This window comes from Nomascus leucogenys, chromosome 8, assembly GCF_006542625.1.
Source record: "Nomascus leucogenys isolate Asia chromosome 8, Asia_NLE_v1, whole genome shotgun sequence".
In the NCBI taxonomy this organism is placed as follows: domain Eukaryota; kingdom Metazoa; phylum Chordata; class Mammalia; order Primates; family Hylobatidae; genus Nomascus; species Nomascus leucogenys.
In genome coordinates this window covers 55597223-55608719 of record NC_044388.1, presented here as the reverse complement: position 1 = coordinate 55608719, position 11497 = coordinate 55597223, and positions in this window count along the sequence as shown.

The window sequence follows — 11497 nt, the reverse complement described above, 5'->3', positions numbered from 1 at the left end:
TCAAGACCAGCATGGCCAACATTGTGAAACCCCATCTCTACTAAAATTACAAAAATTAGCCAGGCATGGTGGCCGGCGCCCGTAATCCCAGCTACTCGGTAGGCTGAGGCACTAGAATCATTTGAACTTGGGAAGTGGAGGTTGCAGAGAGTCGAGATTGCACCACTGCAGTTCAGCCAGGATGACAGAGGCAGACTCAGTCTCAAAAAAAAAAAAAAAAAAGAAAGAAATGTGAGGACCAGCCAGCGTGATCAAAGCAGTGCTTTCCACACCCGGTATGGTACTGTAGGAGCCCAGCGAAGATTTGTGGATTTGATTTATAACTTGCCCAGCACGGCCTTGGACCTTGGACCTTGGGTCATGCGTTCTCCCATGAGCATTAAGAGAAGGGTTGTCATTGCAATGGTTGTGCCGGTCCCTAATGCTGATGGAGAGTGTCCTGTGTGCTGTGCCCACAACATCTCATGAGACTCCATAATGAAGAAGCCCTGTCATCATCCACCTGTCTGTCAGCTGTATCAGGAACATGCAGAAAATCCACCAGGGCAGTGCATTAGTCAGGGCTGGATGCCGCAACAAAGCCCTCTGTCCGGGAGGCCTACACAGTAGAAACAGATTTCCTCACCGTCCAGGGGGCTGGAAGCCCAAGAGGAAGCCTTCGACAGTTGGTTTCCCCCAGGCCTCGCCGTGGTTTGCAGCCGTCTCCTCCTGCCGCGTCCTCTGAGTTTGTGTTCCAAGCTCCTCTTATAAGGACACCCGTCAGATTGAATTAGGACCCACCCTGATGGCCTCATTGAAATTGAATTACCTTTGTAAGGGCCCTACCTCAGATACGCTCACATTCTGAGGTAGTGGGGGCTTCACCGTATGGATTTTGGGGAGACTCAGTCCAGCGTATAGCAGGCAGTATTTCCTATAGACTTGGCTATCTATGTGGATAAGGGCTTTGCATACTAAAGAGATACCACCTGAAGTTGAAGTTGCCCTTACTTACCTCGTGATCCAGTTAACTTCATCTTCAGATAAACATGTAACACCTGCAAGCCCCAAGCTCTTAAAAATACTCGAAGCCCCATCCCCTTCAGTTTGTGTAATTCTAAGCAGGTTCTTAGAATTAGAAAAGCTTCTAAGCCTCTCTCTAGTATCAATAAAAAAACAAACTGAGCTCCGGTCCCAGAATCCTCTGGCCTTCCCAGCATGTGGTGTGATGATGCTGTATACTAGGATCTTGTTCAACAACTCTGGGACACAAAGGGGACCCATGACTTTCACAGTCAAGCATTCCTGTCATGGGCAGCGGGGTAGAGGAATATTGCGAGTTTAGGGCTCACTCCCCGGCTCAGGTGGGCAGCAATACCAAGACCGGCCAACAAGGGCGTCACCTCGAGGGGCCCTGCGCCCTGAAGTGCCCTTTTTGCCAGAATCCAGGACACCCCATGGCCTCTTAGAAAAGGAAACGTTTGGGCCAGGCAAGGTGGCTCACACCTGTAGTCCCAGCACTTTGGGAGGCTGAGGCTGGTGGATCACCTGAGGTCAGGAGTTCGAGACCAGCCTGGCCAACATGACGAAACTCCATCTCTACTAAAAACAACCAAAATTAGCCAGGCATAATGGCAGTCGCCTGTAATCCCAGCAACTTGGGAGGCTGAGGCAGGAGAATCACTTGAACCCAGGAGGCAGAGGTTGCAGTAAGCTGAGACTGTGCCACTGCACTCCAGCCTGGGCAACAAGAGTGACACTCCGTCTCAAAAAGAAAAAAAGAAAAGAAAGAAAAAAGAAAGGAAGAAAGAAAAGGAAACGTTTGGCTGAGCGCGGTAGCTCACGCCTGTAATCCCAGGACTTTGGGAAGCTGAGGCAGGTGGATCACCTGAGGTCAGGAGTTTGAGACCAGCCTGACCAACATGGAGAAACCCCATCTCTACTAAAAAGCTGGGCGTGGTGGCGCATGCCTGTGATCCCTGCGACTCGGGAGGCTGAGGCAGGAGAATCCCTTGAACCCCTGGAGGCGGAGGTTGTGGTGAGCCGAGATCGCGCCACTGCACTCCAGCCTGGGCAACAAGAGTGAAACTCAGTCTCAAAAAAAAAAAAGGAAAGAAAAGAAAAGGAAACATTTGTGGCTGCAGATGATAATTGTGCATATTTTGTGGAAATATTAAGACAGGTCAGTTTAGGGACACTACGAATCCTTCCCTCTATAATCAGATGTAAAATTAAAGCTATTCTTTTCCCAGCACTATAAAATGACTATGGTTGACATTGTTTGAGTCACCTCTTTTGAAAGTGTTGCATTGTCCCCACATGTCCCCGGGTATAGAAGACTGAGGGTCCATCTCAGTGTAGCCCTTAAGTTCTGAGGGAGGCTTGGGGGCTATCGCTTTAGGGGCTCCGACTCATCTGCAGCTCTGTAGGCACTGTGTGTTCTGGGCAGTGGGCATTTTAAACCCATATGGGAGATGAAGATGACTGAGGCCCAGGGCTGCTGGATCGCACACAGAGAGTGAGGTGAGGGCTTGGACTGGGGCTGTTTGGCTCCAAATCCCATAAGCTGGCCACACTATCACACTCCCAGGGTGCCCTTAGATCAGCCAGTCCCAGGCCTCCTTGCACATTAGAAAGTTCTCGGGAGCCAAGCCGGGCGCAGTGGCTCACGTCTGTAATCCCAGCACTTTGGGAGGCTGAGGCAGGTGGATCACCTGAGCTCAAGAGTTCAAGACCAGCCTGGCCAACATGGTGAAAGGCCATCTCTACTAAAAATACAAAAAATTACCTGGGCGTGGCGGCAGGTGCCTGTAATCTCAGCTACTGGGAAGGCTGAGGCAGGAGAATCGCTTGAACCCAGGAGGCGGAGGTTGCAGTGAGCCGAGATCACGCCATTGCACTCCAGCCCGGGCAACAGAACGAAAACTCCATTTCAAAAAAAAAAAGAGAGAGAGACATAGACTGAATAGCTAGAAGGTATTTGGTACTGGGCTAAGTTTTGGATGGTACACAAAGAAGAATAATTGCCTCCACCTATCCCTCGGGATCTGGAAATCTAGCTATGGAGACAGCTCAGCTTATTTTTAAAAAGGCAAATGTACTCCAATGTATCGTAGGAACCAAGCGAGTGAGCACCAGAGAGCTGGGGTAGTCACAGGGGCCTCGAGGTGGTGAGACTGAAGCAGCAGAATAGGATTTGGAAGAAGGATTTAGGATGTGGAAGGCTTTTTAGGGGAGGGCCAAAGAGAGGACAGGTGTGCCCAGACATGCCCTGGGGGTACGAGGGCAGCTGGATCCCAGGGTGTCTGAGAGTGGTCACCTGAGGGCATGCTCATTGGTGGGCGTGGCCATCACAGGACATGGCTACAAGGGGCGTGACTATCAAAAGCAGAGCCATTCAAGGTTGTGCCCATCTGTGGGCGAGGTCACCAGGGCCGAGGTCGTCTGTGGGCGTGGTCACCGCAGGGCGTGGCTGCAAAGGGTGACAGATGGTGGTCATGGTCGGATGAATTGGGAGGCAGAGGGTGGGCTTGGGCCTGTTTGGGAAACAGAGCTTGGATGTCATTCTCCAAGCCTCAGAGGCCATTGGAGGTGTTGGGCAGGGAGGGTGCATGGACAAAGAGGTGCTTGACGAACATTGATTAGATGTGTGCCAGCTTCAGCTGTCCTAGCGTCCCCATCCCTAGGTGGGCACTGGGAAGAAGAAAGGCGTCTGCAAGTCCCATCCAAATCCCCCCGCCGCCCCCACCTCGCCTCTTAGGCTTCACTGTGAAGCGGGTCAACTTTTTCCAAGGGCAGGAGAATGTGTGGTTCCCTGTTGCTTGAGGGGCTCTGCAGGCCGAAGGTAAGGAGTGCTTCTGCCCCTGCGGAAACCGGGTCAAGCTGGTCCGGCACCCTCATCCCTTTTCTACCTGAAGCAGAACTGGGAGTGGAGCCCGCACCGCAAACGCAAGGCCTGTCTTTGGTGAAAAGAGCTGTCTTTGGGACCTTCCTCGCTGGGCTGTTCCAGCACTCAAGTCTCATTGCTGCCATGTGGCGCCCACGCCCCCTTCCCCTGTCGGGGGATCGACCCTCTGGAGCTGCCGAGCGGCTTTCTCATCGAGATCTTCCCTTCTCTGGAAACATCCAAATCCCCACCCACTGCCCCAGGCCAGGCCAATCAGATGCGCTGGCCTGGAAATTCCACAGGCAGCAGGGGGAGCCCCAGAGTCCCTGGGCTGCGCTGCTGCAGAGGGCAGGGCCTGGACTCCGCGCTGCGCTGCCGTCTTGTGTGTGGTTTTGCTTTGTTCCTTGTTTTTACCTTCTGTCAGCGCATCTCCGGAGGCCTTTGGGTCGCCCCTCCTCCCTGGCCACTCCTCTCCCCCAGACCCAGCCCTCAGTTCCTCCCTGCCTCGCCCAGCCTGGCGCACTCAAGCACTTGCCCTGGTCGCTGTTCCTGGACACGAATGGACACTAAAAGCCACGCTTTCTTGCGCAGTCCGCATTTTATTTGCAAAGCGAAGCGGGTGCTGCATTGCGGTCATTCAGCCCTGCTGTCCCTTGGTCTCGGCAAGGGCTGCTCTGCTCTTCCACTGCTCTGGGTCCCAAACCAGCTCTGCCCACACCCTGCCCTTTGCCCATCGTCTCAGCCCAATGGCCTGTCTTCACCCTCGCCTTTGGGGAACTGGGCTCCTTCTTTTTAGGCAACACTGTTCTCGCCCACTTCCTCTTCAAGCGTCTCACCCTCTGTCCTCTGACTCTTCTTCCCCAGCGTGTCTGCCTCTTTCCTAGGTCCCTAAGTCCTAGGTCTGCACCGGCCACCTTTCCTGATCTCATTCACTCCTGCGGCTCCTCCCACAATAACCCAAACCTGGCTGTAGCTCTTACCCGACCCCTGGGCTTCAGACATCTCCACCTGGATGTCTGCAGTGGACCCACAAGTCTTTCTTCTCCTCCTGGAGGCAGCCCTCACATTCTCCTCTTGGGATCCTCCCCTTTTCTGTGCAGGAGGGGTGGGGATATTTGACTTGCCCACTGCTTCAAGAATGACGTGTGACCCAGAGGTGAGCATGTGCCTCAGACCAGCCTGAAGTCCTGGTCTCTTGTTAGGACGAGCCACTGTAGTCACCAAGCTGGCTGCACATAAGCTGAGCGACACTGCTGCCTGGCAGGCGCCCTCCCTGAGGAAGAAAGCAGAACCAGGGGATGGGACATGGCGGGCTCGAACACTAGCTATGGTGGACGTGCATCTAACTAAAGTCACTTTCTGGACTTTTTGTCAATGTGGGCTAACCCATTCTCGTTTTTGTAGAGGCTGGTCTGAGTTATTTATTATTTATTTATTTATTTATTTATAGTAAACATGGGGGGGGTCTTACTTTGTTGCCCAGGGTAGTCACAGACTCCTGGACTCAAGTGATCCTCCTGTCTCTGCCTCCCAAAGTGTTGGGATTACAGGCATAAGTCAATGCACCCAGCCTCTGAGTTGAATTTTTGTCACTTGAAGACCTCTGATAGACACCTCCAACAAGAAGGAACCCACAATCTCTGTGTTCCATCAAACTGGCTTCTCCACCTGGCTTCCCCGGCATCCTTCGTGGCACCACCTCCCCCGATTTCCAGTGACAATGTTGAAAGCTTGACTGCGCCCCCACTGCAATCTTCGTTAATCAAGTGGTGCCAAATGTGATCTTGCCAGTGCTCCTCTCCTCCCCAGCCCACTTCAAACCCTCATTACCTTTTCTCTCTCTCCCCAACTCCTTTTTTTGAAAGGGCCTTGCTGCATTGTCCAGGTTGGTCTCGAACTCCTGAGCTCAAGTGATCCTCCTGCCTCAGCCTCCCAAGTAGCTGGGATTACAGGTGCACACCACCACATCTGGCCCTCATTACCTTCTGCCTAGACTATTTTGATGATTTCTCTGCTGGCTCCCTGTCTCACACTGTTGCTAGGACGTTTCTAGACCACAGTTCTGATGTACTCACGGATGCCCTCAAGAACCTTCAACGGCTCCCACCTCCAGCAGGAAATGAACTCAAGTGTTCAGAGCTGTCCTGACTCCCTGACTCGCTCATGCGTCTATTCACGGTCTGCTGTGTGGCATGTCAGCCAGTGGCCTGCCTGCCCTTCCAGCCATAGCCCACACCACTCTGATGTGATGGGACACCCCGTGGCCAGCATCCCTGTGCCCTGAGCTTCTTCCTGACCCCGGGCCGGCGACGCTCCTCCACCCTGCTGCAACCTGCATAAATCCTTCCAGGGGCCTCGCTCTGTAAATTTGGTCTACATGTCCCCAACTAGCAGTGCCCCCCACCTCCAAATGCCCTTGATGCTCCGGGCTTGCCAGTCCATTTAACAATGTCCTTCTCGGCTGTTTTCTCCTAAGCGGCTGGAGGGCAGAGTCTGTGTCTCATTTGCCTGAGATTTCCTCCCCTGCTGAGCTCAGGGCCTGCAAATATTTGCTGGGTAAACATGGACGGACAACCTGACCGGGACTCCTCCTGCTCCCAGCACTGCCCCTCCCCATCTGGGGTCCTCCTTCCGAGTCATCTGGATACGCCAGCAAGCCTGGATTCTCATCTGCCTGCTGGACTCCCCTGACTTTTTCAGAGATCATTGCAAAGCTCACCGCCATAAAGCCCATCTGCAAACACTTTTCTTGCTTCTTTTTTTTACCTCAATTGACCACACTAAAATACATAAATAAGTAAGTAAATAAATAAATAACAGGAAACCTTGGTGTGGTGCAATTCAGTTTTGGTAAACAATGATGGTGTTCTCTTCTTATTCACACCCCCCTCCTCTGCCACCTCTCTCACGCTCTCCTGCTCTCTCCTGCCACCCTCCAGGTGCCCGCTCTGACCCCACCTCCCCTCCTGCCCTCACCCACAGTCAGGAAGGCTTCCCATTTCCTCCCGACTTCCCCAGTGGGACCCAAGTCCTTGGGAGTCAGGACAGAAGGTGACTTGGGTGGAGGCAGTGAGCTAGGAAAGAAAGGCAGCAGGTATGATCTGGGCCATTCGGAGGGCAGGGCAGGGGCAGGGAGGCTTGGCTGGCTGGGCAGTGCTCTGGGGCTCATCCACCCTGAACTGGGAGGAAGGGTGTCGTCCCCCATCCAGTGAGCATGGGTGGCAGGGGCACTGAGCTGCAGGGGCCACCACCCCAGAGCTGCCAGAGCCACTCTTGACCAAGCACTGAGGACCAGCCTTGGCACAGGCCCTGGGTGGAGAAGTCCCAAGGACACCAAACCCACCATTAGTGCTGGCTTGACTGAGCCTCCCTAGTGCTGATACCAGATAACAAGTGCAACTGTGTCCGGATCGAGGGCAGCCGTGGGCGTGAGGTTCGTGGGAGGGCAGGGCCGCCAAGAACAGGAGTGGCTGGCCCAAAACACTGAACGGGGTTGGGGGCCATCGGTTAGGCCTTGGTATGGAAACAGAATTCTAGGTGGGGACAGACGGGGCCTCCACAGACAGGAGGGTAGAGCAGTGCCATGGGGTCAGCAGGGAGACCCGACAGGACCAAGGAGCTGAGGGAGGTGGGCAGGGTCAACAGCAGGGCGGGCTTCCTGCAGTGGGGCCCCTGCGAGGGCCTGTGCTTGGAGTTCAATGCTCCCAGGGCCCCATCTTGAAACTCTTTATGATATTATCTTTGAAGTGGGATTTGTCAGTGAACTCTGATGGGGCAATGGACTGTGCACTGGGTTACGGGAGCCCTGGCTCCTGCGTGGTCCTGCCTCCCTCTCTCTCCTGACTCCCTGGGACGGGTTCTTGGCCACTCAGCCTCCTGCCCTTGCCTAGTGATCGCAGCCCCCTTGGCCCCTGGTGGAGGCCTGAGTGTGGAAGCAGAGAGGGTTGGGTGGATGTGAGACCTCAGGCACCTGCAGACACCTGCGTGTAAGTATCCCAATGCCTAAGGTAATGCGGCCTCGGAGAGCCCATTGGCCGGGCACAGTGGCTCACGCTGTAATCCCAACACTTGGAAGGCCATGGTGGGAGGATTGCTTTAGCCCAGGAATTTGAGACCAGCCTGGACAACATGGCGAAACCCCATCCTACAAAAAATACAAAAAAATTAGTCGAGTGTGGTGGTGTGCACCTTGGTCCTAGCTACTCGAGAAGCTGAGGCAGGAGGATCACTTGAGCCTGAGAGATTGAGGCTGCAGTGAGCTGAGATTGCATCGCTGCACTCCACCCTGGGCGACAGAGTGAGACCGTGTCTCTTAATAAACAAAAAACAAAACAAAAACAAACATAAGACGGGTACAGTGGCTCACGTCTGTAATCCCAGCACTTTGGGAGACCAAGAGGGCAGATCACTTGAGGCAGCCAGAAGTTCGAGACCAGCCTGGGCAACATGGTAAAACCCTGTCTCTACTAAAAATACAAAAAAAAATTAGCCAGTTGTGGTGGCACGTGCCTGCAGTCCCAGCTACTCAGGAGGCTGAAGCACGAGAATTGCTTGAACCCAGGAGGCGGAGTTTGCAGTGAGCTGAGATTGTGCCATTACACTCCAGCCCAGGTGACAGAGCGGGGCCCCACATTTTCATTTATCCATATGGATCCCACCATTATGAGCCAGCCCTGACAAGTGCATATCAGGAGACCAGGGACCCAAAGCTCCAGGAAGGTGAGCCAGGTGGGAGCAACTGCTCCTAGACTTGGTGCCAAAGTCGAGCCCAGCCGCAGGTTCTTAGAAGTTCCCTTTTGGGGGTAGGTGGTCCCAAAGTTGGGTGGGAGCACCTGTGCCAATATGGGTAGAGGAGTGGCTGCCAAAGCAGGGAAAAAGGCCAGAGAGGAGGCTTGAAGGAAGGTTCCAGTACATATCCTAGATATCAGAGAGTTACCCCAGACCAAACAACGGCTCCATTGCAAACAATTTGCCTTGGTGTTAGCTTGAGGGACAACTAGAGGTACAACTGAGGGGCAGGAATCTGGAACAGTCTTTAACAGAGCCCTGGTTTGCAAACTTTTCTGGGCTTTAGCAAATTCTCCAGGAATTTGCTAAAAATGCATATGGCTAGGTCCTCCCTCCTGAGATCCTGAATCAGTAGATCTGAAATGCAATTTTTTTTTTTTTTTTTGAGACAGTGTCTCACTCTTGTCACCCAGGCTGGAATGCAGTGGTGTGATCTCGGCTCATGGTAACCTCTGTCTCCTGAGTTCAAGCGATTCTCCTGCCTCAGCCTCCTGAGTAGCTAGGATTACAGACACTCGCCACCATGCCCGCCTAATTTTTGTTTTTAGTAGAGATGGGGTTTCGCCATGTTGGCCAGGCTGGTCTTGAACTCCTGACCTCAGGTGATCTGCCCACCTTGGCCTCCCAAAGTGCTGGGATTACAGGTGTGAGCCACCGCACCCAGCCTGAAATGCAATTTTTAACAAGCAACTCATAGAATTTTCTTTTAGTGGGTAGGTGAGTGGGTGTGTATACACACAGAGGCACCTGATATGAGCAAGAAAAAATGGTCTTGGAGGCTCTGCCCTAGCTGATGCCTCATGGAGGACAGATGAGCCATCCCTGCAGAGCCCTGCCCAACCCACCGAATCCTGACCCAAAGTTTTGGTGTTCTTTGTCATGCAGCAAAAGAGGACTGGAACAGTTGGGAATTTACTCAGCGACCCTGGGAATATGTATGCCAAATATCTATGTGCCAAATCGCATCAGTGCCATGTTTCCTAGAGGCCACGCATTCCTAGTTTTCAGTAACTCCCTTTTCAGTGGAGGACACACACCACCCATTCTCGGGGACTTCTGTTTTAGGATTTTTCTGGTGGAGAATTTCCTCCCAACAAAAGCACTCAATAGCCAGCTGACCTGGGCAAATCATTTCAATGCTCGTCCCTGCTCTGAAGGAATAAGGATTTTTTTTTCCTTCACAGCTCACTGGACTTGGGTGAAGAAAAGAAACAAAAACCACAGGAAAACGCTGCAGGGTGCAAAGTCCTGTAGAAACACATCTGAGAATGAGGAAGGGAAAAGTGAGGCCCAATGAAAAGAGCAACACTCACCAAATTAAAACGGTGTTTGAGAAGCGAGATGACTTCCTTAATTTTCTTTGTATTTTCCCGCAGCTCCTAAATTTTCCACACTGAGCAAGGCGTTACTTTTATGTAAATTCCCATAAAAGAGTTATGTCAGATTCATGGAGGAAGGCAGGGCTGGGGAGCAGCTGAGCCCCTTGCTGGTCCCACAGACTGGGAAGCAGACGCCACCGTGGGGACATGAATTCCTGCCCTGACAGCCGGGCAAGACTTGAAGTGGTGAACAGCAAGGGCCAGGGATGTCACTTCCCCACTGGGCTGTGGCTTCCTTCCCCTAGCAGTAAAACGGGAAAGGAGTGACAGCTTGTTTCTTATTTGGGACACTGACTCTGGCAGCCTAGAATTGGAGGAGACTCTTTTGTTGCTAAAGAGCAACCTTCAATTACAAGCTTAAAATAAGCCTAGTCATCCTCCCTCACTCCTGGCCTCCTGAGGGAGGTGGTTATGAAGGGGAGAGGCCTGAGTGCTCCAGGCCCAAGGCTTAACACCAGGACAGGCAAGCGGGCAGCTGGCGCTGTTGGCCAGTGGTTGGAGGCCCCACTCGCTCCTCAGCCCTTTCAAAGTAGCCTTTGGAATCCACAAGGATGGCAAACAGGCAGAAAGCCCAAACAAGACTCTTGGGGCACTCGGGTTTAGGCAGTGGCTGAGTCTGTGCTGGGGCTGGAGTAGGGACTGTGGAAGGAACCTCTGGAGGGCCAAGATAGGCACTCTCTAAAGCCATATGTGGGCTCTGCCCACTGCTTCTGAGACGGATTCTGTCTTTGAGAGGGAGAAACCACAGCCGTCTCTGCAGCCAGCTGCTGAGTCCACCACCCACCTTATTCTGAACCAAGCTTTGGGGTCTAGACCGGAGCTTCTCAAACTTTAATGTGTGCACATATCCACTGTGGCCCTTGTTCACATGCAAATTCTGACTCAGCAGGTCTGGGTGGGCCAGAGGCTCTCATTTCTTTTATTTTTGGGTTTATGTTTTAATTTTTGTGAAGATGTGATCTCGCTCTGTCAATCAGGCTGGAGTGTGAACATAGCTCACTGCAGCCTTGAGCTCCTGGCCTCAAGCGATTCTCTTGCCTCACCCTCCCAAAGTGCTGGGACCACAGGCATACACCACCGCGCCAGGTCAAACTGAGGTTGCCATTTCTAACAAGCTCCCAGGGATGCTGATGCTTTGGGTCTTCAGATGACACTCTGAGCAGTAAGGTAGCAAGGGACTAGGCCTCATCCTGGGTGCTAGGTCTATGCCGCCAGCTCCCCCATCCCCACGCCCCACGCCCTCCTCCAGTGGAGGAGGCTTTGGTCCAGGGTGGGGGTGCTGGATAAGCACCAAGGCCCAGGCACGGTCCTGGGGCCATGGGGAGGCCACAGGCTGAGCGGGAAGGTAGTGGGATTACAGGGCCAGAGGAGGCCAGGTAGGAGAAGGTGGCAAGACTCCCTGGGGTTCAAGGACAGTGCCTGCATCTTGGTGATCTCCCACAAGGCCCTCCTCTGGCTGTTCCGC